Raw genomic sequence first — 27,900 nt, 5'->3', positions numbered from 1 at the left:
CGCATGGCACAGGGATATTGACTCGGTGCTTTGTGACAGCCTGGAGGGGTGGGATAAGGAGGGTGGGAGGGAGGGAGACGCAAGAGGGAAGACATGGGAACATATGTTTATGTATCACTGATTCACTTTGTTATAAAGCAGAAACTAACACACCATTGTAAAGCAATTATACCCCAATAAAGCTGTTAAAGAAAAAAAAAAACCTACCAAAAAAAAAAAAGGCAACAAAAATGTACTGGCTTTAAAATAGAAAGAAAATTGCAAAGTAGGAATTAATAAATGATATTATTATATCTAAAAAAAAAACAAAACAAACCAAAAAACAACAACAACAACAAAAAAAGAACTACAAATAGAACTACCATATGACCCAGCAATCCCACTACTGGGCATATACCCTGAGAAAACCAAAATTCAAAAAGAGTCATGTACCAAAATGTTCATTGCAGGCCTATTTACAATAGGCCGAAGATGGAAACAACCTAAGTGCCCATCATCGGATGAATGGATAAAGAAGATGTGGCACATATATACAATGGAATATTACTCAGACATAAAAAGAAACGAAATTGAGCTATTTGTAATGAGGTGGATAGACCTAGAGCCTGTCATAGAGTGAAGTAAGTCAGAAAGAGAAAGACAAATACCGTATGCTAACACATATATATGGAATTTAAGAAAAAGAAATGTCATGAAGAACCTAGGGGTAAGACAGGAATAAAGACACAGACCTACAGGTGAACGGACTTGAGGATATGGGGAGGGGGAAGGGTGATTTGTGACAAAGCGGGAGAGAGGCATAGACATATATACACTAACAAACGTAAGGTAGATAACTAGGGGGAAGCAGCCGCATAGCACAGGGATATCAGCTCGGTGCTTTGTGACCACCTAGAGGGGTGGGATAGGGAGGGTGGGAGGGAGGGAGACGCAAGCGGGAAGAGATATGGGAACATATGTATGTATGTAACTGATTCACTTTGTTATAAAGCAGAAACTAACACACCTTTGTAAAGCAATTATACCCCAATAAAGATGTTACCGAAAAAAAAAAAGAAAATATATAGGTGAAGTGTAAAAGGGTTGGAATAGATATACCATAACAGTAAAAACAAAACAAAACAACAACAACAAAACTGGAGTGGCTAAGAAAATATCAGAAAAAAATTACATTTTAAGACGAAAATTTTTACTAGCGACAAAGACATTTTAAAATGATAAAATGATTATTCCATTCCACGCTCAGAAAAAGAAGTAAAGGGGAAAAAATGATAAATCTTGCTCTCAAAGTCCACCTCCTCAATTTGGGATGATTCGTTGTCTATTCATGTATTCCACAGATGCAGGGTACATCAAGTTGATTGTGGAGCTTTAATCCGCTGCTTCTGAGGCTGCTGGGAGAGATTTCCCTTTCTCTTCTTTGTTTTCACAGCTCCCAGGGGCTCAGCTTTGGATTTGGCCCCGCCTCTGCATGGAGGTCGCTGGAGGGCGTCTGTTTTCCACTCAGACAAGACGGGGTTAAAGAAGCCGCTGATTCGGGGGCTCTGGCTCACTCAGGCCGGGGGGAGGGAGGGGCACGGAGTGCGGGGCGAGCCTGCGGCGCCAGAGGCTGGCGTGACTTTGCACCAGCCTGTGGCTCACCATGCGTTCTCCCGGGGAAGTTGTCCCTGGATCCCGGGAACCTGGCTGTGGCGGGCTGCACAGGCTCCCCGGAGGCGGGGTGTGGATAGTGACCTGTGCTCGCACACAGGCTTCTTGGTGGCGGCAGCAGCAGCCTTAGCGTCTCATGCCCGTCTCTGGGGTCCGCGCTTTTAGCCACGACTTGCGCCCGTCTCTGGAGCTCCTTTAAGCAGCGCTCTTAATTCCCTCTCCTCGCGCAGCAGGAAACAAAGAGGGAAGTAAAAGTCTCTTGCCTCTTCGGGAGCTCCAGATCTTTTCCCGGACTCCCCCCCCCCCCCCCCCCCCCCGCTAGCCGTGGTGTACTAACCCCTTCAGGCTATGTTCACGCCACCAACCCTAGTCCTCTCCCTGCGCTCCGACTAAAGCCCGATCCTCAGCTTGCAGCCCCGCCCGCCCCCGCGGCTGAGCAGACAAACCTCTCGGGCTGGGGAGTGCCAGTTGGCACCTATCCTCACGGGCTTAGTTGCTCCACGGCATGTGGGATCTTCCCGGACCAGGGCTCGAACCCGTGTTCCCTGCACTGGCAGGAAGATTCTTAACCACTGCACCGCCAGGGAAGTCCCTAAAGCAATTATTTTTTTAACTCTATGGCTTTAAATAATCCTTGGCTCTGAAAGTCCCTGTACCCCTCAGCTACGTAACCACAGGCCCCTCTGCCCTAAATCCTTTTCTTACACTTTGTAGCTTTTTAAGCAACGCCCCTCTTTAGGAAGGCATAATCCCTTCTCTGTAGAAAACATGAAAGACTTGAACAAATCAAGATTTCTCCATGGAGAATTCAGCTAGTCCTGTGCTTAGCTCCAAACAAGGAAATCCATGTCTACACCAAGCACGCCATTACCCGGACTAATGCCTGACTTGAATAACAAGCAAATTATTGTGCTTTTAATTGTACCCTGCTGGGTCACAAAGCACGTGTGAGAGAGGAATGTGCCCAGCTTCTCCAGGAGAAACAGGTCAGGCCTCTAATCCTCCTTTTCTGTCACCTTCCCCTCCCCCTTTCCAATCCTTTCTCTTCTCAGCAGAGCAGAGGGAAAAAAAAGAGACAGCTAAATTATGTTTAAAATGAAAGAGTCTAAAAGAAGAAAAACGGCGGTCAGTACTGACTTGGGAGAGGATGCATTATCTATCCACAGCCTCTGCAGTGTGGGCCATTTGAGGACAATCAGTGTTCCAACCAGCTTGCTGGAGGGTGATATCTGCGAGCCTAAACCAGGCTTTCTCAGCCTCAGCACGACTGCTGGGTGGGGTTGGATGCTTCTTTGCTGTGGGCCTGTCCTGTGATGGAAGGACTTTTAGCCTCGCGTAAGCTGTGACCATCCAAAGTGTCCCAAGACACTTTCAAATGTCTCCTGGGTGCAAAATTGCCCCTGGTGGAGAACCACGGCCCCAAGCCCTTCCATATTGGAATGTACTTGCTCTCTCTCCCATTCTCTCCCCCCCCCCACATACACAAAACCCAAGAAAATCATGGTTCCTGTGTTAAAACTGGGGAGATCAACGTGCTCTTCATGTAGGTAGAATGAGTGGAAAGGAAAAAGACGCTGACTTGTGTGTAGTCAGGGGACAGAGTGGGAACCCCCTCAACGCCAAGACTGAAAAGAGTCTTAGGATGTGGGTGTGTTTCTGGCTCCCTCTGGGAAGTGGCAATGCCCCTGGTTGAACAAGCCAACTTTCGAACGCCTCTACCCTGTGCACTTTGGAATCGGGCTTGCTGTGGGCGAGATGAGGAGTGATGGCGAGGCTGCAGAGATGAAGGCGTCTGTGAAGGTGCTGACTGTCTCCTCCCACACTACTTGGGACAGGGGAGAACTAGCCAGCTTCGGAGAGATACCCATTGCTCAGACAATGACGATCCTGTCTTGGACCTAAACATCGGCATGACAGAGGGCTACTGACAAGACAGACGTTGTGCAAGCATGGGGTTGCACTTTCATTACAGACATTGAGGCAAACATTTCACTCCTGGTGATATAAGACCTCCCCTATTTTTAGGAACTTACAAGAAGCGTTATTGCTTGTTCTTACCGGCCAGAAGGAAAGGCGGGAGAGCGAGCACACTGCAGTGAGCCCCCATATCCACTAGATGGCGGTGTACATCTTCCTCAGAAGCCAGGCGGGCAGCGCTCTGGGCAGCTCGTTGGCCTAAGCAAGACAAGGGCCACTTTTCTTTCCGGAGACAGGCGTCTCTTCTCATTGTCGGCACAAACAGCCCCAAACAATTGCACTGACCACACAGCTCTAAGCCACGTTCCAGGGCACTGCCGTCTGTTGAGGAGTGAAGGCTGGGAAAATGAACCACGCTGCTAATTTGCTTGATTGGGGGGAAAATAAGATCTCAAGTGACAGTGGGTGTAATTTATTTTTCCAACAAGAATAGGGGCAAAGCCATTTCATCCACCACCCCCCCACACAACTGCTACCATAAATGAAAGCAATCACCTAATTAGTCCTGAATTACTAACTGGCAGGGTAAAGATCTGCTGGAAGTCAAGCTGAAGTGGGGAGTCTGGAGAAAAGGATGTGATTTCTGCAGGGGAAGAGGGGAGGGGTAGGGCGGGGTGGGAGGGGCGGGAGGGGAGGGGAAGGCCTGAAGCCCATTGTGAGGTCCTGCGCCCCTGTGGTCTGGGGGCCGTGCTGGCCCTGGCCCTGGGAGAAAAAGAGGCTCAGTGATGTCTTCAGGCCGTTCATTTTGTGCAGGAGAATGACTTTATAAACTGAAGGAAAAAGAACCTGTTGGAGGAAACCTATCCGAGAGTTTCTCTGAAAATGCTACAGATGGAGATGAACTGGCTTGGGAAGGAGAGCACAGCCCTGTGGCGCCTGGCCACCCCGCTGCTTGTGGACCCCCCCCCCCCCGGGAAGGTTCTGTCATGGAAACGACAGGCAGATCTGAAACCAAGTTGGGCTTTACGTCATTAAGAAATCCTCCAAAGGAATGGAATAAAGGACTCCTTTCACACTTTGGGTTTTGCATGTGTCCTGAGGAAGCGCTTCTTCCCCAGCTGAGACAGCGCGCTGTCCCCGCGACCCAGTGAGCGGCCCTCGTCCTGCGGGGAAAGCAAAACAGCAGCGGGGTGGGGGCGCGCCCAGAGCTGCCCCTCTCGCAATTGATTTCTTCAGGGATGACTTCTTGCGTTCTAGTTAGATGTGACTTTAATCGAAGTGCTTTCCTAAGGCGATTTATCACAACTGTGAACAGTCAGTCTGCACAGCTGCTGCTCTTTTAGGGAAACGCACAGGCTCGGGAGGCGGAGAGGCCGGCGCGGGCTCCCCTCTTTCCCACGGACCGGCCCGCGTGCCCCTCCCCACCAGAAATATGTGCGCCGCGTCCTCAGAGGCCGCCGCTTCTGTGCTCTGGCTCCTCTGCTGTTTCTGGCTGCTGAACAGCCATCTCCTCTCTCCTGGGAGGGGCAGCTGGTTTCCTTTTGGGGCGCTCCCCTTCTCCCCGTCTCAGCTCCTGCAGCGGAGACGAGGCTGCCTCTCTCTCCCTGCACGCTGTGGGCTGGGTGTGCAACCCGGCTCGGGCCACAGTCCCCCACCGTCCCCGCCGACCCAGCGCGGCGCCCACCACAGCCGGCAAAGCCCACACGGGGCGCCCAGTTAAAGCTGAACCGCAGATGAAAACCACGACTTTTTAGGGTGTCTTCAACATTGCATGCAACATACTTCTACTAAAAAAATTACTGTTTATCTGAAGTTCAGCTTTAACGAGGCGGGCATCCTGTATTTTGTCTGGCAGCCTTCTTGGTTCTAAAGAAAATGTTTGTCCAGAGCAGGTCAAATTGGAATCAGCCTAGGACTTTTAACTGGAGCTTTGGGGAAAAAATACTTAAAAGGTATCTTTTGGGACTGCTAGGCTGGTAGGATTCATGCTTGCAACTGCTGGGAGCCAGCTTTGCTATCATGTGGGGAGAGCTGCTTGAACTAGAAGCCAACACCACAGAGAGCAGACCTGTTTCATTTGAACAGGTGGATCCAGCTGTTCTTGAAGCTGGCCCGGTGGGTGGTAGAGGTCAGGGTGCTGATGGCCAGGAGGGATAATAATTTCCTACCCCTCAAATCTGGGAAGTGAAAACAGCAGGGCTGAATGTGCCCACGGGGCATGGCTTCTGTTCAACTGGAAGAGTGGTGAATGGCTATTGGGTGACAAAAACAGTCGGTCTACTATATTCTTACTTTGTTTGCTAATTGTTTTGCTGCATGTAAACTCTTTGTTGCATTAGCTCTTGTTCATGACATCATGTCTGGAGACAGGGTCTGATAGACTTACATGTGGAATTGGAGACTTCAATTTCAAATCTGCCTCTGCCTGGTTGAGTGGCTTTAGGGTTCTCGTAACCTCTACAAAGTTGAGTTTCTGGGTCTGAAACCTAAGGACAGAGGTGATCGTAATCCATTTGGGCTGCTATAACAAAATACCAGAGCCTGGGTAGCTTATGAACAACAGAAATTTATTTCTCATAGTTCTGGAGGTTGGAAGTCTAAGATCAGGGTGCGAGCAGATTCACAGTCCGGTGAGTATCCTCTTCCTGGGTCACAGTTGGCGTGTTTTCTCTGTAACCTCCCATGGCAGAAAGGTCGAGGGACCTCTGCGGGGTCTCTTTTATGAGGGCACTAATTTTGTTCATGAGGGCTCTACCCTCATGACCTTATCACCTCCCAAATGCCACACCTCCTGATACCATCACTTTGGGGGTTAGGATTTCAACATATGAATTTTGGGGGAGGCAAATGTTAAATCTATAGCAGAGGTACTTTCCCCATAGGATGGGGGAGAGGGAAAGTATGTAAGCACCTGTCATAGGGCCTGGTGTGGAGCAGGTGCCCCATACAGATGTTATTCCAAAATATTGAGTATAGTTCCCTGTGCCATAGAGGAGATCCTTCTATCTATTCTATGCCTTCTTTGAATGACCGTAGCACTTGTTGTCTGTATCATTTTTATGTCTGTTGTTGCTTTGTGACTGAAAATGAAAAATGTCTATTTGTCCATGTCCTGGCCCTTACATAAAAATGTGTTCATTTATCTATTTCATATTTATTGACTACATCTTAGACACCGTGTTAACTGCTGGTTCTAGATGTTAGTAAAATATAGACCTTCCTCCTCAAAGGGTCACGGTATTTGTGGGAAAGCAAAAAATGAACAACCTATGTCTCTAAGAGCTTTGTATTTCCCAAAGAGAACACACCTCGTAGGTACAATAAATCCATGTATCATACGTAAATGTATAAATAGTTAATGGGATTATACACCTGAGATAACTGCTTTTTGATTCTGAGGAAATGATGATTATATTTCACCAGGAGCTCAATACCACTCTGAGAATGAGGGCTTAACCCCCGACTTGACTCACTGCATCGCTTTCCTATATAAAAATACACAAGTCTGTACATACGCTCTAGAAAAAGGCTTATCTGGCATGAATTTCAGATAGCAAGAAGAAAACTTCAAGAGGTTCAGAGAAGCATCCAGAAGCTCAGATGACTCTCTGGCACTAATACAACTTGCTTGACAGGAAAATAGAACTGTAAATCTCACAAAATTAGATTATCTTTTAAGAATTTCAAAACCTCCTGCTATTAATTGGAAATCCTAGAAGAATAGCTTCTTTTAAAATGTACTGATAATATGCTTTACAGCTTAATATTCAGAAGCCTATGTTTTGGCTAAGTGAGCTTCAGGAAGGAAGGAAATGTGCGGTTTACCTCCACTTACTTTGGAACCGCTGGTTCCAAACATCTACTTCTATGCACAGTCATCTTATCATCTGTAAAATGGAGGCAACTCTAAGACAACAGAGTTACAGAAATGTTGCACAGCGTACCGCCAAAAAAAAAAAAGGCTATGAAAACAAAACCTATGGATGGAGACCTATATGAAAGATGGAAGAGTATAATAATGGCCAGAGTACATTACTGTGGCAGAAGCAGCAGCCCTTAAGGAGGACAACTTTATAAATTACAAATTGGATTTAAATAGACAGGGAATTGAAAGTGGAGACATTATTTTCTGCAGAAGATGATGGACAGGGGAGAACAAAGAAAATAAAACTGAGATTGTTAGCAAAATACAATGCTAAGCATATAAGATAGGACTGAGTCCTTAACTTTCATTTTTATTAATGAGTGGGTGAGTATAGATTACTGACTACACAGAACCAAACCTGGGAACACATTTTATATTTATGATCTTTGTGCCTAAAACTAGATTCTCCTGCAATTTAATATGACACTGGGACAATGACTGGCCAAGTTTTAGATTAATCACTCTTACACAAAGATTTTTCATTCATATAATCTCAAACAAATACTGCGTCACCAATTAAGTTCCAGATCCTATGCACTCTGGCTGAAGATATAATATCTTGCAAGCCCAGCGTCACTTTCCTCTTTCTCTGGTAACAAATCACACTTTCTATTATGACAATGGCCCCAGTTATCGGCCCAGGAATAAACACTTGACTCAGGAAGAGCCAATTAAAGCCCTCCTTTAGAGTTGATCGAGAGCTTTAAGGTTAGAGTATTTCAATCTTACGAAATTTTTGTAAAACAAAATTATTTCAAAATCGACTAATTATTCTTTAAGTTCTAGAAACTGCATTCTGTGACTAAGAGGACAATTTATTTGCCGTCGTTTCTGCTCTGCCCACTTTATGTTTCTGTTATTGTGAGATAAAGGCAGTGGGGAATGGCAAACCAATTCTGATTCATTCAACACATGAGTGCTTCTTAGGTACAAAACACCATTCTGAACATTGTCCGAGGTAAAAAGATAAATAATACCTACCCCCTTACCCTCAAGTTACCTCCACGTGTATTTTATGTATGTATACCCATACAATTAAGAAGTCTTTGGATGTTTTATCTTCAAGAATAATTCAGATAATGGATTACTTGAATATCATAAACATTTAGGGTTTAACAGATTTGTTACTTATAGACGTTGTATCATGGATTTAAAAGACCATAGCAAGCGGGCAGCGGCGGGCAGAGCGACCGAGGGGGCGGCGCGGGCTGGGCGACGGGTGCGGGGGTCCGTGCTTCCTCGCGGTGGAGGGCTGGGGTTCGCCGGGAACGCCGGGTTGCTCCGCGTTGCCAGGTTACCGAGCGCGTGCCCCGCGCCCGCTCTTCCGCCCGGGCCGCCCTCGGCGCCACCTGAGCCGCGGTGCGGGCTGCGCGGGGCGCCGGTTCCGCGGAAGCCTGGGTCGGGCGCTGCGTGCGGGACTCTCGTCGCTCGTGGACGGGGCGCGAGCGCGCGGGGGACGTAGGGCGCCGACCTGGGCCTCCCCGGCGCTCCGGCTCCGCTCAGGCCGCCCGCTCAGGGGCCTCTGGCGCGAGGCCCCCTTCGTGGTCAACATGGCGGCGCCCAGGCGGGCCGCGGCGAGGTGAGCTGGAGCCGGGCCCGGAGAGGGGCGAGTCTGCCACGCCCAGGACTTGGACCCCGGGCTGGTCTCCCGTCTCCCGGGGAGCGGCGGGTGAGTGGGCGCGGCCGCGCGTAGGTCCCTCTCGTGGGGTGGTCAGCTCTCCGTGCGTCCGCAGACTTCTGTCGTCTGATAGTCAGATCTGGGGTGGCCCAGGTTGGAGGCGAGGGTGCTTGATTGGGGAAACCTGAGGGGTTTAAGGACTCTATTGGGATCGTTTCAGACCCCAGCAAGAAGCTGAGCAAGTTTCCTCCTGACTCTCTTCCCGGCTAAGTTTTCTGCCTTCTCTGAAGGCGCCAGCTTTTCTGAATCACCTTGTTCCCCGGGGGGATACAGTTGGTGGTTCTGACCGTGGAACGTAGGACCCGGCGCGGGGAAGCCTGAGCTGGTTCTAGTTACTTTGTTTGCAAAGCACTTGTCTTGTCTTTGGAATCTTTGTGTATGTAACCAACGTTGGGAAGAGCCAGCGTTTTCTCCTCCAAAACACTGCGAGGGGTAACTTTATACGTAAGAAACAAGTGGGCGTTCACATCCATCTCTTTTCCAACCACTGAGTTTTGGTTGTGTTTCCTTTCTTTAAGTTTGTCTCGTTCTGAAGTGATAACAAAACAAAAACAAAAACAAAAAAAAGGCCATAGCCAATTACCCAAAGTATACTCTAGTCTCAGTCCTGCCATTAATTAGCTTAAGTCATTTAATTTTTCTAGGCCTCATTTTTCTCATGTGATGTTTTTTCTTTGAAAAAGTATAGTTTCTGGAAGTCTCTAATCTCTGTGTCATAGTTCAGCTTGGAGAAAACCTGTTCTTATCCAAACTCCATGACATTGTATTTCCAGCTCCAACTTTGGACTTTGAGTGAGTTGGGGGCAACTTTTTAAGGATATTTTCGCACAGCTTTTTTAGTTAATATCAGTCTAGCTGACTTGTCATACTCAGACTTTCTCCCATATTCTTTTACCAGTGTGTTCCTTAGTCATATATATAAAGACTGTTGTGGGAAAAATGACCTCCTGGGTCAGCTTACTGCATGGTCATCGACACAGGGCAGGGAGTAAGATTCTGTGGATTTTACCGAAGCAGATACAGGTTTCATTATCCATGTCCTCTCCCCTTTCATCTTACAAAAACAGCAGGCTTTTCTTGGAGCACTGCCAGATAATGCCATCCTGCCTCGTCACGAGCCCCGGGGATGAGTTGCCCAGGGACTGAACTCCAGTAAAGCAGGTGATTGGCTCATGGGTAGGCATCTGACCTCGGCTAAGTCTGTCAGACTGCTCCCCAGGACTTTTGTCTCAGAGCAAAATGGAAGAATTGTCTTTTCTCTCTGGAATTTCTAAGCTGGGAAGATATGACTCTGGGACTCCCAGTGCCCATCCAGCACAAGAAGAGACTTTCTGTAAAATAAAGTCTTGCAGAGGTAAGCAGGGCTAAGCAATGGAGAGAGAGCTGGAACCCTGCTGATACTCTGGAACTTCCAGATCCAGCTGTATCTGAATATGGCTGCATCCCTGAATTTCTAGTACTTGTTTGTTGAGGTGGTTGTTGTTGTTGTTTGGTTTTTGTTTTTAAATTTCCTTTGACTATTTTGAATTTGTTTTCAGCCATGTGCATTTGAAAGCATCATAGCTAAAAGAGCTAATTTCCTACATTAATGTCAGGTTTGCTGACTGGCATTCCTTAAGTGAAAAATAATATCCGCTATTTTCTTTAAATAAAATCCTTCTAGCTCAGGTTTGAGATATTCAAAACTCTGCCTCCTACCCCCCTCTTTTCCAACATTTACTATATCACCTTGAAGCATTTGTGACCACATCTTTCCCATCTAGACTCAGTTGAGAGAGAGAGCATAGACTTCTGATATAAACTGCAACCTATACGCCTCCTACCTGGAAGCTTTAGAACATACTTGATTCTTGTCATTAAAGCAAATCTTTTGTTGTTGTCTCCAGGGCACAGAAGCATTTTCATGGCATAATGGAGTACAAAGTACATTAAGCCTAACTCTACTTCTCATCCTCTTTTACTTTAAATAGGCAGAAAAGAACAACCTCAAACACATTTTCCCAACAAATAAAATACATATACGATTATGTTTAGAAGACGTTTATGCAACATATAGTTAGACTGATGAATTAATGGACCTTTCGCCAATTGGCACAGTAAATATATATGTTCAATGTGCTCAATTAAAAAGAAGACAATAACATATTTTTACAGGTTAATTATCTGAGAAGAGTATTGTGCCAGCACACTTGATACTACAGTATTTCATGCTTGACAGGTAATCTTCTTTCAATTATATTTACTGCTAAATGTTTCTTGGATCAAGCTATTAAATTATAAGGTCAAAAGTAAAATGATATGAAATTACAATGATAAAGGGACACATATCCCACTTTATGAGAAGTTCTAATTTCTTTTCAGTACTACTAGTCGTGACCACAGTACTAATTTGAGCCCTTACTATGAGCCACTGTGCCCATATACATTTAGTTCTTACAGTAGTTCTGCAAAGGGCATATAATAATCCACAGTGTAAAGCTGAAGAAAGTGATTCTCATAGCTGAAAGTCACATAGCTGGTGAGTGGCAAAGTCTAGATTCAAACTTAGAGTCGTCTGACAATGCCCAGGTTGTTGACCACTATGTACACTGCTCAATTGTTGCACCAATAAAGAAGTGCTTGAAATAATTATAGATTTGCCTACCCTGAAACTGCAGTGATTTAAAGACATCAAAGTTGCCAGTTGCTTAACCACATCTACTTACAGTAAGAAATTACATTTTATTTCATTTCTAAAACAAGATTAGTTCTGCAGGCCCATCGAAACTTGAGCACACAAATCCTACCTCCAAATGAAAGATGCTTGTTTTCCATTATTCAACACATGGCCCTGTACAGAGGCAATAAATATATAGTAGAATTTTCATTCAAATAAATGAGAAGAGAGGTTTCTTCTTGTCCTGATTCAGTGCCCATCATTATGGATTATGATGGCTCTTCCCAAACTTTACTTCATTCACTCCACTCTTTCTACAAAACTCCAGTAATGGAATCCATCATTCAGATATATGTGCAAAGCGAAAGGACTGTATTAATACAGTTGCTGAAAGTCAAGTTGATAGAGCACAGGAAATACATCCTAATAAATGCAACATTAATGTTTGTGTGGGCCTTGGAGTGAGGGGTAGAAGAATTTTCAGTTTAATGGAATATTTTGCCTCTTGCTATGAAAGTGTGGCTTAATAGTCTTGTAATTGGTCATTTACAGAATCCTCCATCTCTGGGTTTCATGCTTTCTTTACTCTGCAGCTGTTGATTCCTTCTCTTGTTCTGGATGGAAGAGAGCAACGAAGCCACTTCAAAGGGCTCAGCCTGCCTTTTTGTGTTATTGTTTAGATGAAGATATTTCCATTTATTAAAGCACACTATTTAAACATTTTTATCATGTTTCAAACTTGACTGTGTCCTGAAGGTATGAGCACAGGCAGACATAATGGGGGATGTTTTCCAGGAGAGAACATACCCTTATCAAAGGAATTATCAGAATTTTCATGTATGGATTGAGAATCAAATTCTGGAGTTAGACCTGAATTTAAATTCATACTCACAACTTACTACCAGTCTCATCTTGATCAAACGGTTACCACACTTCTCATCAATTTCCTTAGCTTTGAAAGCGGAATAAGAGAAGTATGCCTGGTGGAGTTATACATAAAGCTCATTTGATAGAATATTCATAAGGATTTTGCACAAAATATACATGGAAATATTTTAGCACCGAGTTTAGCATGCAATTCGTCTTCAATACATTTAAGAGCTATTATTTTATTATTATGCTATCATTAAATATCACTATTACTTAAATATCATTATTGCTAACATTGCTGTAAAACTACCGGAATAACCCATGATGAATTCCCCTCTTCTGTTTCCCTTGTTTAAATGGAAAATATATATATAAATGTAGACAGAGAAGACTTTAGTGATCCTATTCAATGGCGTGAGAATTTCCATGGCACTGATTAAAACAAATCCTGAATTGCATGGACTTAAGATAGCAGAGAGGGGCTTCCCTGGTGGCGCAGTGGTTGAGAGTTCGTGACCCGATCCGGGAAGATCCCACATGCTGCGGAGCAGCTGGGCCTGTGAGCCATGGCTGCTGAGCTTGCGCTTCCGGAGCCTATGCTTCGCAACGGGAGAGGCTGCAACAGTGAGAAGCCCGCGTACCGCAAAGCAGAAAAAAAAAAAAAAAGATAGCAGAGAGGCTAAGAGATTTGAAGTTAGACATCCCCAAGTGTGAATTCTACTGTGACCCTCTTCTAGCTCTAGAACCTTGAGGAAGTTACTTAAACTTTCTGAGCTTTACTGCTAGTTTCCTCATCTGTATCTTTTTCAGGACTATTTATCAAGCATCTTCCTGTTCTCTATGCTTGGACGTATCAATGAATAAATTAGACAAGAGCCTTTGCCTGTGTGCTCCTTCTTGCATGCTTTCTCCCTCCTTACACTCTCGTGTGGAAACGGATGTTATAAATAAATTCTATGCTTTTGTCACAGGTTGATGGGCGCTATGGGATAAGGAAAAGGATGTGAAGCTCACTGAAGAGGCTTGGGTTGGGAGTGCTGGAGGAGTGTACAGGTAGGTTCTGATTTTAAATAGGGTAGTCAGGGTGGATTTTATAAGTTGACATTTGAGCAAAGACTTGAAGTGAGGGAGTTGTCAGAATGTATGATGGGGAGACCACTCCCTGGGAGCAAGAATAACCAGTCCCAAAACTCTAAGGCAGAAATATGCCAGGCAGCTTGGAGGAATATCAAGGAGGCCACCCTGGCTGACTTAGTCAGTGGGGAGGAAGAGACAGCAGGAGGGCTGGAGGTCGGATATGTGATGGGATGGATTGGGTAAGTCCTGGGAGGCCATCACATGCATTGTGTCTTTTACTCTAAATGTAGGCAGTCAGTGGCAGGATTTTAGCCGAGGTGTGGCATGAACTGTCTCTTGTTTGAAAAGCATAACTCTATCTGTGGTCTTGAGGATGTGGGGAGAGAGTGGAGTCAGGGAGAATCTTGGGAGGCGACTACAAGATCCTCGAGGTCTATGTTGGTGGCCTGCACCAGGCTGCTAGCGGCTGGTAATTCTCAGAAGTGGCACATTGGGAAGGTTGTGACAGCATTTCGTGGTAGATTGAATGCAAGAATGGAAAGGAAGAGGGGGTCAAGGGTGAATTCGAGATGTAGGGCCTGGGGAACTGGAAAGGTGTGGTTACTGTCACCTAAGATGGAAAAAGTTTGGGGTAGAGCATGTTTGGGGGATTAAAGACCAGTTTTGGAGGTATAAGATTTGAGATGTTTTCGTGACGTCCAAGCAGAGATGCTGAGTACACAGTTGGATACCCAAGTCTGCAGTTCTGAAGAAAGGTCTAAACTAGAGATACACTTTAATACAATGGAGATATTAAGAATAATTACATGGAAGCGCTGTTTTAAAGATAAAATGAAGTAATGCAATTAGCACTCTGTCTTCTCAAAACATTTAATAACTGTTAGCTAAAATAATTACCTGAAATGAAAAAATACCTATAGTTTGTTTTGTTGTTTGCAGTAAAAGTGAATAAAATGTCACAATTATTTTAATAGTATTTGTGACACAGTAGTTTTAGTTAAGACACCATGACTACAAACATTTACACTAAACCTTTCAGTCTCCTGCTTTTCACTCTGATAGGGTACTTGGAACCATATTTTGTAAGGTTTAAGTAAGTTGTCATAGGGTACCTCTTTAATTAGAAGTAATTCTGAACTGCCTAGTTCCATGCAGTTTTATATACATATATGTATAATTATTATTTTATGATTTATCAAACTCAGTTGAAAATTTGCATCACTGATATACATTAGAATTTAAGCATTTACCCAGGTATTCAAGGAAAAAAATGTACTTGTCTTGTAATTTCCATAGGGGTACTTACTTTCACATCTCCCCTTCACTTTGCAATTGCAAACATGGCAGGGGAAATATTATCTTACTGGTCTTTGAGTTCCCCTTAGCTATCTGCAAGTCCTTAAACAGCCTTTGTGGCTTAACCAAAATTCTCTTCCATCTTCATTCCGCTAACAGATATTGGTCTAAGCATGTACTTATACTAAAAAATGCATGACCACGTTGTCTCTACACATCTATAATTTTATGTTAACACTATCATTATGTAAGCTATACTTGAATTGTAATTATAACAGATTTTATGTCAACACACATCCATTTCTAGTGTTCATCTGGTGTTCAAGGGGAGAGCAGCATGTCGTAAATTTTATCAAAATATAACATCTGAAGACTAGAACAGAGGGTAATTGTGTAATTCTGTATTCATTCTAATTAAGTTCAGTGGAGTTGGCATAATAGAATTAGGATGAAAAAAAAAAAGACATCGAGGTACCATGGCTCCCTCTCCTAACACACCCTTTTCGTATCCGAGAGCAGAGACTCAGCACCTTTCTGTACAGAAATGGAGACAGGAAGAGGCCAGAGGATGAATGACAGGCACGAATGAGGTGGAACTTTGAAGAGCAACATGGAAATGAAATACTTCTTTTGTATTTGGTAGGTGGGGAAAATGTACCAGCGTGTATGCCTACTGGGACCACGTTTTCCAGAACAGTTAAGCCCAGTGTCAACTGTGCTGTCCCACCTTCCTCGTAAGTAGGAACATACTGTTACTTGAATCTTTGCTTCCTGTTTCTTGATAGCTGGTTGAGAAGATTATCACAGGAACTGCATCTTGTTGGCAAATACACTGTTTTGAAATGATTGACACTCACTGAAGAGTGGCAACTCCAAGCTTGCTCTCTCTTGATCTTGGACTTTTTAAGTCTGGAGTGCAGGAGTGGGTTATGGGGAAAGACCATTGGAATTCTTATGTCTTCAGCATAATGGTTATAGCATAATGGTTAGGAGTGTAGGTGCTGGTTCAAATCTCTGCTTTCCACTTGCTAACCATATGAGCTTGGGCAATTTACCTGATTACCTGAACCTCAATACTCCTGCCTATAAAATGATGTTAATAATATTTCATCCCCATAGACTTGTTTTCAATGTTAAAATGAAGTCACTTACACCAGCACTTAATACAATGCCTAGAGCATAGTAAAGTCTATTATTATTACTATTACTACTACTACTACTATTATTATTATTACTATCACGATGCCAGGTGTTTTTCGTATGTGCCTTATTCCATTATCTTCTGCCCTGTCCCCCCATTTCTGTCTTGTTTCTGTACAAGGGTAGGTTTGTCACAAAGCATTTTCTTTCCCTAGTGTCTGACTCTTAGTCATCAAGGTGACTGGTCCACGACCCGGCATTCATTGCTGCTTGTTGAAGCAACCCATTTTGAGAAGGGGAGTTGGATATTGATGCCAAGTTGGGTCAAGGAGAGAGAATTTTCTCTCTTCTGCACTCAGCTAAGTGAAATATTCAGGCCTCAGAAGGAGAATCAGGCAAAGGGCAACATGCTTAATTTCATACCTTAGTGATTAAGAACAAGTCAGACAGGCTGGATTTGAACTCATTTCCGTCATGTACTGACAAGGGGATCTTAGGTGCTTTTGTAACCCGTCTGAGGCTCAGTCAACATCTGAAAGAGACGAATAACATTATCAGGACCTAGCGTATAGCCTCGTTGTAATAAGTGAGTAAATCCTTTTAAAACGTTCAGCACGTTGTTTGGCATATAAATACTTAATAAAATTTAGCTTCTTTGACTACTACCACTGGTAATATTATTAAGTAGCTGAGCAGATCCAAGGCCCATTTTTTTCTTAGATTGCACATAATCGTTTGGACAACCAGCTCACATTGATCAACCGTTGCTTATATATAAACCCCCATGAACCCAAAGGTGCTTTAACTCTCTCCCAGTCAGAGCCTGTTCTGGGGGCAGAAGCAACACCGGCACTACCCCCGTCATCTTTGCCTTTATTGTCACTACACTCGCCTGCCGTACTGAGCACTTTCTGTTTGCCAGGCACCAAATTTAGCCCTGCGTATGCACTATATCATGTAGTTCTCACACTCAGGTGGGAGACATTATCATCATCCCCAATTTTCAGATAAAGACGCCGAGGTGTTGGAAAGGTAAGAAACTTGACCCACAGCAAGAGATGGAGCCAGAGTATTCAAACCCTTCTCTCTGACCTCAAGAACCCTTAAATATTAGCATACTACTACATCCTGGTAAGAAAATCTGCTTCCAGCCACTCTGGTGAGAGTAGAAATGATTCTCAGTCCCCACATTCCTCTATTGCCCATGCCACCCTAGCCTCAGGACTAGGGGGGAAAGGAAGTGATCTCTTCAAAGAGCAGCCAAAGGGAACCTACTCCCTTCTGCCTTTTCGTAATCAACTAACCAATATTTTATTTCCTTCTTGAGAGTCCCCACGTGTTCCTTTTGGTACTTAGCTTGGCCTTTTAGAATTCTGACATTCTGTACATGACTCATCCACTGTATTTCATGTTAATTTATTGAGGTCAAGTATAGGGTCTTACTCATCCTGAAGTCCAGTTATCCCCTGTCACATCTAACTCTGTTCTTTTCTTCTTGTAGGACATCTGCAGATATTTATTTGAATTTTGTTGAATTGTTCTCATCAATAGTAAGTACATTAAAAGTTATACAGAAAGTGCTTTCTTATAAGGAAAACCATCTAAATAGATTTCTAGCTCTTTACTTTTTATAGCACTATTGTAGAGATTATAGATCTCCAGGTAATATTTTTTAGATTGAGTTCTTCATATCATCTTATTTTTACATATAATGATAAATCTGAATTTTCTCTATCAAAGCTCCGAGACTTCACTGGCTTGTAACTTAGCGTGTTGATTATGTGTGGTTGACTTTTCCATTTACAATGATGTTTGATCCTGGTAAGGATGGGGCTGGATAGGAAGGTACATCTTAGGGCCATCAATTGGTTTTGTAGAGAACTAACATAAAGATCTAAAGTCTCATCATATTTCTGCAGAACTCATGAATCATTTTATTATAATTCCATTCATTCAGGGAGTATAAAACCATTTTCAAATTGTTATTCCTAATTTGTTCATCTTCTCTTCCTTAGTCTTAGTGAGAAGAGAGCAGGCTGAATGGAAGAAAGTCATTATGACCACTGGGGCCACTAGGGTAGGCATCAGTCCCAGAGTTTTGTTTTCGTCTCTCCGCTATGAATATTGGCTAATGTCTCGAGTGCTTACTTGGTGCAAATTACTTAGCCGACCACGGCAAATGGATTGTGTCATTTCATCCCCTGATAGTCATACAAGTAATGTATGTATTATTATGATATCCCATAATGCATACATGGAACAGAGCCTCAGAAGTAGTTATTTGCTCACCAAATTATGGTAGATGTGGAATTTGGACTGAGGTCTGATAGACTCCTAAATCACTCCTAGTGATTTTTACCACGAAATTAAAGTTGTATACCTCTGGAGAGTAGATAGTTTCTAAAATTTCCTCAGCTCTAACGTTTTATAATTAAATTTTTGTCTGATGGCAAGCTTAACAGTTAAGATGGGTAGGAAGGAATGCCAGCCTGTTGAATGGAATTTCCCTGAAATAAACCTGTTTTATGACACCAGTTCACTCATTCATTCACTCAGCATGTATTGAATGTTTGCTCTGTGCAAAGGCATTTTAGGCATCACAGTGGAGTGAGTGCCCCTTCCATAGACTCTCCTGCAGCACTCAGAGAAGTCTTGGACTGGTTTGCCTGTTATGGAATGGGGCTTGGTGATAGAAGCCTGGTTTGTCCTCCACTGATAAAACTAAGACATACTCATATGAGTTTAGAGGCATCTTGAAGCCGTGGGATAGTAACACACATGAATCTTACCATTTTTGCCTGGGATTAATGATATAAAGGCTTTGGATTTGGGTATGGAAATTCGGTGCAATTATGGGTGTGTTGGTTCTACATATATATGGACATCACGTGTCATCAGCCTGCAGCTACCTGCCATTCTCACTACTCTTTCTTTTCACAAACCAAACAAGTACCTTCTTGTCTCTCCTGTGGATAAGCTCTTGACAGTGGCACTAGGGCCTCCCTCAATAAGTACATCATTGGCTAAACCAGTGGTTTCTCAGATATGCTCATTGAACAACCCTTAAGGTGGATTGACATTCCACTGCCTAGAATAGAATATGGTGTTCTTTAGAAATCGGGGGGGAAAAATAGGCCACCAGATGTACTTTCTTTAATTTAAATTGTTTATATATATATGTATGAACAATTGTTATATATGTGTATGTATACTTGTTCATATATATGAATGATTTAAAATTGAAGAGGTAGATATATACACACATATATATATGTATATTTAAATTTTGGCTTCTGTTAGCAAGTAGTAAATTAAATTATTAGCAGATCCATACTGCAGGGAAATAACCAATCAGATTTCATTCAACAGCTTGCTTTTTTGTAGATTTATGGCTGTGATTTTATATCTGCAGGTATGTTTGCTGAAGAAAATATTTCTACCACTTTACACAAAATTAAATTCATTTAATACCATTGCGTCATGTCTCAAATGTCTTAATACAGTTTTAATCTTGAATTGCATCAGAAGTATGAAATTAGAAACATACCCCAAAATCATTTGAAGATACCATTACTTTCATTTCCCTTATACTTTTGAGACTTTTGAAAAATAAGTATTTAGTTGTACTTATCTGTTTCTGTCTCTCTAAGGATAGCAAACACTGAAACACAATTCTTTTTAAAAGTCAATATTAAAACTGTATAGTCCAAGATGATCAAAACTAAGGAAGTGGCAAAGAAATTCAAAAATTTAAACTTTCAAAGGGTGCTTTTTTTGTGAATGTGTAGTACTTGTTCTTCTGAAGGAATTAATCTTTTTAAAAATTTAATTAACTTATTTTTTATTGAAGTATACTTGGTTTACAGCGTTGTTAATTACTGCTGTACAGCAAAGTGACTCTGTTATACATATGTATATACATTCTTTTTCATATTCTTTTCCATTATGGTTTATCACAGGATATTGAATATAGTTCCCTGTGCTATATAGTAGGACCTTGTTGTTTAGCCAATCTATATATACCAGTTTGCATCTGCTAATCCCAAACTCCCAGTTCATCCCTCTCCCACCTGCTTCCCCCTTGGCAGCCACCAGTCTATTCTCTATGTCTCTGATTCTGTTTCTGTTTCATAGATAGGTTCATTTGTGTCATATTTTAGATTCCACATATAAGTGGTATCATGGTATTTGTCTTTCTCTTTCTGACTTACTTTGATTAGTATGATAATCTCTAGTTGCATCCATGTTGCTGCTGCAAATGGCATTATTTCATTCTTTTTTTTATGGCTGAGTAGTATTTCATTGTATATATGTACCACATCGTCTTTATCCATTCATCTGTTGATGGACATCTAGGTTGTTTCCATGTCTTGGCTATTGTGAATATTGCTGCTGTGAAGATCAGGGTGAACGTGTCTTTTTGAATTATAGTTTGGTCTGGATATACGCCCGGGAGTGGGATTGCTGGATCATATGGTAGGTCTATTTTTAGTTTTCTGAGGAACCTCCATAGTGTTTTCCACAGTGGCTGCACCAACTTACATTCCCACCAACAGTGTTGTAGGAGGGTTCCCTTTTCTCCACACCCTCTCTAGCATATGTTATTTGTAGACTTTTTAATGATGGCCATTCTGACTGGTGTGAGGTGGTACCTCATGGTAGTTTTGATTTGCATTTCTTTAATAATTGGCAGTGTTGAGCATCTTTTCATGTGCCTATTGGCCATCTGTATTTCTTCTTTGGAGAAATGTCTCTTTAAGTCTTCTGCCTATTTTTTTGATTGGGTTGTTTGCTTTTATTGTCATCAAGTTGTATGAGCCGTTTGTATATTTTGGAAATTAAGCCCTTGCTGGTCGCATCATTTGCAAATATTTTCTCCCATTCTGTAGGTTGTCTTTTCATTTTGTTTATGGTTTCCTTTGCTGTGCAAAAGCTTGTAAGTTTGATTTGGTCCCCTATGTTTATTTTCATTTTTATTTCTATTGCCTTGGGAGACTGACCTAAGAAAACATTGGTATGATTTATGTCAGAGAATATTTTACCTATGTTCTCTTCTAGAAGTTTTATGGTGTCATGTCTTATGTTTAAGTCTTTAAGACATTTTGAGTTTATTTTCGTGTATGGTGAAAGGATGTGTTCTAACTTCACTGGTTTATATAAGGCTGTCCAACTTTACCAACGCCACTTGCGGAAGAGACTGTCTTTTTCCCATTATATATTCTTGCCTCCTTTGTCAAAGATTAATTGTCAAAGATTAACTGAGGTGTGTGGATTTATTTCTAGGCTCTGTATTCTGTTCCGTTGATCCATATGTCTGTTTTTGTGCCAATACCACGCTGTTTTGATTACTGTGACTTTGGAGTACTGTCTGAGTCTGGGGTGGCTATGCCTCCAACGTTGTTCTTTTTCTTCAGGATTGCTTTGGCAATTCTGGGTCTTTTATGGTTCTGTATGAATCTTAGGATTATTTGTTCTAATTGCGTGAAAAATGTCATGGGTAATTTGATAGGGATCGCATTAAATCTGTAGATTGCTTTGGGTAGTATGAGCATTTTAACAATATTAATTCCTCCAACCCAAGAACATGAGATGTCTTTCCATTTCTTTGAATCATCTTCACTTTCCTTTATTAATGTCTTACAGTTCTCAGCATATAAGTCTTTTGCCTTCTTGGTGAGGTTTATTCCTAAGTATTTTATTTTTGGGGTTGTGATTTTAAAAGGCATTGTTTTTTTACATTCCCTTTCCGATATTTCATTGTTGGTATAAAGAAATGCAACCAATTTCTGTATGTTAATCTTGTATTCTGCTACCTTGCTGAATTCGTTTATCAGTTGTAGTAGTTTTCATGTAGAGTCTTTAGGGTTTTCTCTATATAGTATCATATCATCTGCATCTAATGACAATTTTACCTCTTCCTGAAGGAATTAATCTTGAAGTTCTACTAAGACTTTTGGGATACCTGTTTTAATGAGCCACTACTTCCTGCCTGAGATTGCACTATGCACCAGAGATTCTAGAATTAGCATAATAAAACTAATAATGCAAACAACAGCAACAAATCTTCACAAACCTTCCTTGCAAGGAAGTAAAGTCCACTGGAAAAACAGACAAGTGAAACACACATTCAAAATGGCAGTGATTCTCAAACATTTATGTGCTGAAAAATCATGACAAGCATGATAACCAGGGCAATTACTAGACCCCTTCTCCAGCTGGTCAGGTGTAAGGTCCTGTAACTCTATTTTTGGTGAATGCCTCCAGGAGAGTCTGAGACAGATGTTCTCAGTTGTCGTCAACCTTTAGTGTGCATCAGATTTGCCTGAGAATATTGTTAAAACACAGATTGCTGGGCTCCAGTGCCAGAGTTCTAACCAGTTCCCAGGTGTGGCTGATATTGCTGGCCCAGGGACCACATTTTGAGAACCACCTTTCAAAACTCTGCAGTATGTGGTAATGTGTGTTGTGAATGCAGTATGCAGTTGTGTGTGTTGTGAATGAGACGGGCCCAGAGAACCAAAGGAGGGCAAAGGGACTCTGCCCTAAATTAGCCAAAGGTAACAATAGCAGCTAGAATTGATTGACCCAAGAAAAAATTATAAGAACTTTACCTGCATTTGCTCATTTAATCCTTTCAGTAAGGTACATAGGTGCTACTTAGTGTTCCTCTTTTACAGGGGTGTCCAGAGAAGGTAACTACTTTGCCCACGTCCTAAACTGGTAAGTAACAGATTAAGAATTCAAGTCTAGGAAGTCTGATTCCAGAGCCCACACCTCTACCCTTTCTGCTTGTAGAGAGGAGTAAAGGGTTGTCAGTGAAGCCTTCCTGGGGGCCCTGGCCTCTGAGTGTAGATAGAAGGATGAGTGGACATAAAGATCATTATTTGTGTGTGGTGGGGGTAGGGGAGGAAGTATGAGGGCTTCCAGAAGAGCCCGCCCTCCCCATACATCTGCTGTAAGCAAGTCTGATGATCAGGAGTCCGGAACATGAGTATGACTATGGGATACTGAGAAGGGTTCTAGAACCCTGAGGTTAGAGTTCTGGATCAGTTAGTAGGTAACAGAAAGTGAATGAGTGATTTACCTTACTTTCCACGGGTAGCAGGAAGTTTGGAGATAGTCCCTCTAGCGTTAGTCCAGCTGCTGAAGGGCATCACCAGGGGACTGGGTTGCTTCGCTCTTCCAGCTTCCACATCTCTAGCACGTCCACATAGCTTCAAAGTGATCCCAGAATCTCCAATAATGTTCCAACAATTTGGGCAGGAAGAAAGAAAAGGAAAAAAAAAAAAGAAATTAAGTAAGAAAAAAAAGGCAGTGTCTAACTCAGAGAGCAAATTTTTTACCACAGGTGGTCAGCCGACTTGCACTTAGATCTCATCAGCTCGGATTTTAAACTGGCCACCTTAGCCTTAAGGATAATGGGGTCTCCTAAACCAGGGCTCTGATAGTAAGGAATAAGGAGAGAGTGGTACTGATTAGCAGTGCCTGCAGTCCCAAACAAATATTATCCCCAAACTATTTTTTTAATCCTATATTTTACTTTAAAGAATGGAGGGGAAACATTATGTATCTGTAAATAGCCTTTTAGAAAGGGTACAATTATATAGTTATACAACCCCCTGGAGGGCTCCTTTCTTCTAAAATCTCTTTAAAAACTGTTCAAGGTTAAGGACATTTTTATCTTAATTTAGTCACTTGCAGTCGATTATCTTGGAATGACATCCTCTCTCTGCAGATGTTCTGTAAAGAAAATTCTAGAAGTGGACAGAGAAGTGTTATGGTACATGTATTTGCAATATGCACGTCTTTGAAATGAAATCCATTTAGGGACCAAAAGGCATTTCATGTCTTTGCTATACATTTTCACATATTTGCTTTTCCAGAATTCCTTTGAGCAAATCTGTTAGATGTAACCCATCCGTTTCTCCCATCTGAAACCTTTATTACTAAACATTCTTCAGTATGCTCTCACTCCCCTCTGTCAAAGGCGTTTCTCTGGGTCCTCACCCTTCTCATCTCATACGTGAATGCGTATCTTAAACTGAAGCAACAGTCTGCTATGACTTCTCCATAACTTGAAGAACCCGTCTTTGTGGGAAAAAAAGTAGACTTACTAACTTAAAAGGTAAAATGCGCGCAATGTTTCTGAGAATTAAAAACTAAGATAAAAACATAAGCAAGGGAAAAAACTTACAGTGGATCCTTTTCAAAGACTTTATTTTACAGAGAAGGCAACTGAGGTTTAAAGAAAAAATGTGTTAGTTAAACACTAAATAATAAACCTTAAACCTCAGTGGAGCAACACATGGACAGTTCATTTCTCACTCACTCAGGAGTGTAGTATGGACTTTGGTGGTCTGAGGGTCAGTTTTCTGCTCAGTTATTCAGGGACCCACCACCTTCATCAAGTGGCTCTGCGTTTGTCCTAAAAAGGAAAGGAGAGAGGAAGCTGCAAGCTACAATTATCAACTCGTTATCCTTCAGACATAAACTCTTCAGGTCACCTCTGGTCACATTCTTTGGGATAGAACCATACCCAGATGCAAGCGGAGATGGAGAATGTTGTTCCTATCTTGGTCCTAGTGATGCCTCTACAGGCTGGAGGAGCTAATTAAAGTGTAGTCAACAGCTCGTTGTTTCTGCCACAATGAGTGATTAGCCTAAGGCTGTGGATTAATTATGTGTGTGTGTCACATATACATATAATACACACAAACATATATATGTGTGTGTATATATACATTTTTTAGCATGAGTTGACACATGGAGCTTCTGCCGTATCAAAAGAGTACAAACTGCCTCTTGTTGCTTTTTCTTAATTGAAGTTGACTACTACTATCTATTTCCCTTCATTTTGCTACCTCCCCCCCGCCTTTCAGTATTATATGAAAATTCTGAAAGAAATAATTTCAAAGTTTCCAGTGCTTTTAAAGGTAATAGAATACTCAGACCTTAACAATTTTCCTGTGTGAAACTTTTGCCAGACTAAAATAGTTAACTTATGAAAAGTAAATTTAGATTGATACAAAAGAGAAAATAAGCTGATTTTTTTTCTTTTACACAAATACCCTGAGCCAGGGTAGAAAATAAATGGAAAACTGGAGGAATTTAGATCCTTTTGTTGTAAATTTAAATATTTTTAATTGTAAAAATAATACAGGCTCATTGCAGAAACTCCAAAATTGAAAGGATTTAAAGAAAAAAGGAAAAATAACTCAAAATCCCATTTCTGATAAATCATCTCTGTAACATTTTTGAGGGTATCTTTTGAAACTTTTTTGTGACGGGGTGCATATAAATACAGTGCAAGTATAAAATACCTTTAATTATTATATCAAACTACAAAACAGTTCTATAACATTTTTATTTAGTAATATAAGTATGATTACTCATCACCTAATAAAAATCTGCAGCATCATTTTTACTGGTTGAACAGCATTCTGTTATTTATTTAACCAGTCCCTACTGTTCAACATTTAGATTATTCCTGTTTTGCTCTGCTAAACAATGAGACAAGCATCCTTGTTCATATGTCTTTGAGCATTTGTTTATTTCCTTAGAATGGACTTCTAGAACTTGAATGGCTGTTTGTCAGTTCTGGTACATACTGACATATTTTCTTCCAGAAAGGTTACCGTGCTTTTTATTTCTACCAAGAATTTAACATCCAGTGTGGTTTCTTACACACACTCATCAGTACCAGTATTATCAATATCAATACCAGTATTATCAAGTTTTTTAAAACTTTGTCATTCTAGCTCAGTAAAATATGACACCTGAATTATTTTATTTGTATTTCTTTGATTAATAATAGCAAGGTTGAACATATTTTCATATCTTTATTGGCTGTTAATACTTTTTAGTTTGTGACTTTATGACATCCATTTTTCATCGATGTATAACAACCTTTTATATATCAATGTGTTTATTTTGTTGTTTGTTGTAAATGCAATTTTTTTCTCTTCATTTATTAATTTTTATTTTGTGTGTGTTGAGCTTCTTTAATACTGTCAAGTCTATTCAAAAACCCTTTAATGAACACAACAAATGTGGAAAATCAGTCATTCTCCTGCATTTTCTAATCAATGTATTTCCTTTTGGGCAGTATGGAAATGTAGGTTCTTATTTCATCTTATGGTTGGAAAGAATCTATTCCCTCGGAAAGGGATTATAGTCTCCATGATGCAGTAATGGGAGATTTTATAGGGTAGGCAGGGTCTACAGAAGAAAAAACCCTAAATCACACTCCATTGGTGGTTGCCTTATTTATAAAAATGGCATTTGAGGTTGTGTGACTGCCATCAGGTAAGCAAAATTAATTTTTAGCATGAAGTACTCCTATCAGCAAGAACAGCCTAGGATAGGCTAGCAGTAAGAAGTGAGGGGTTATGGGATTGGGGCATAGCCTCTGTTTCCTCCAATACAGCTGGAAATTTAAACTCTGGGGCTCCTGCTTGATCCAATCAGCCCAGCTAGTGTGTGTTGCCAGGTAGGGTGAATAGACTCAGAAGTACAAGAGCTCATCCTTGGTCCCCTCTGGAAATGAGCAGAGAATACTGTGTCAAGCAGAGGTGATCAGTCCATGGTCTGGAGACTTGGATCTCCCCACATAGTCCTTAAAGTCAGGGTGAGACAAAGTGCCAATACAAATTATATTGATGACAGTATCAATGAGGTGACATTGAGTCCTTTGACCCAACGTGTGTCTGCAGTGTGCCATCCATTAGTAAATGGGCAAAGCCATTTGACAGATCTATCTGATACAGTGAATGAATCTGACACTCACATTTTGAAAACTGAAACTGTATCCATTTGTCAAGAACAGTGGCTACTTGTTCTGCTTTATTCTCCCTGGTAGATCTAGGTAACATTGCAGGCAGTAAGACGTTCCGGCATTTCACCCTGGAGTAGCCCCAAAACTGAAGAAGCTGTCTTATCAGTAGTTAGCTCCTTGTCACCAAGAATATTAAAGTAGATTTGTATGATTAGCAAATTAAAGAGACTATAGTGCCTACCACTACTGTATTCACTAAGGCACCCAAGTTATTCTAAAGAAATCCTAATAATACATTAGGACCGTTTTGAATATTTTTATTTGATTAGCCATAATCTTCTAGTTATAACATCCATCACCATTTTGGCCTTCTTTTCTTACAGCCTAGCCCTGTGGTCTTGGGCTAATCACTAACCTGCTTAGATACAATTTTCTTCTCTATGAAATAGAAACAATATTATATGCTTTGAAGGACTGCAGGAAGATGAGCTGTAATGTTTATCAAGTGCCTAGTAAGTAGCCTGACCCATAATAAATACTTGGCTAATTGTAGATGTTTCATTTTTAGTTTTATTTCCAAACATTGCTCTTTACTTTTGGAACTCTAAAATTTGTTTTGAGAGTGGAGGACTTGTTGTTTGGATTCCTCCAACACACTCTGTATATTCTGTACTTCTATCCCTACATCATTTATATTAATGGAATAAATGATCTTTGGTCTGGTGATTCCAAGGTGACGAGGAGCTAAGTGGAGGTTCAGTATACACCTGGAAGTATGGATTTTCATGCCCAGTGCAAATGTGGGAAAGGCATTATTCCCACATTATAAATGGGGTAAAAACCTCCAACTTGAGGAGACTCTGGGTTGAGAGATGAGAGATTTACAGGTACTGTGTTTATCCTACAGGGTACCACAG

The 27,900-nt window shown here is 41.7% G+C and overlaps 1 long non-coding RNA gene and 1 pseudogene across 1 annotated transcript; one reads left to right on the top strand and one right to left on the bottom strand.

Moving 5' to 3' along the window:
- Positions 1–6,115: 6,115 nt before the first annotated feature.
- Positions 6,116–24,026, bottom strand: LOC137210266 (uncharacterized). Its single transcript, XR_010936436.1, has 3 exons — positions 23,294–24,026; positions 16,633–16,741; positions 6,116–9,699 (listed from the first exon to the last, which is right to left on the bottom strand). It is a non-coding gene; the product is annotated as an uncharacterized lncRNA (long non-coding RNA).
- Positions 9,026–27,900, top strand: part of LOC137210251 (UDP-N-acetylglucosamine--peptide N-acetylglucosaminyltransferase 110 kDa subunit pseudogene) — a 632,586-nt pseudogene continuing 613,711 nt past the window's right edge.

This window comes from Pseudorca crassidens, chromosome 17 (assembly GCF_039906515.1).
Source record: "Pseudorca crassidens isolate mPseCra1 chromosome 17, mPseCra1.hap1, whole genome shotgun sequence".
In the NCBI taxonomy this organism is placed as follows: Eukaryota; Metazoa; Chordata; class Mammalia; order Artiodactyla; family Delphinidae; genus Pseudorca; species Pseudorca crassidens.
The sequence above is the reverse complement of the archived record's forward strand: the minus strand, read 5'-3'. Positions and strand labels throughout refer to the sequence as shown.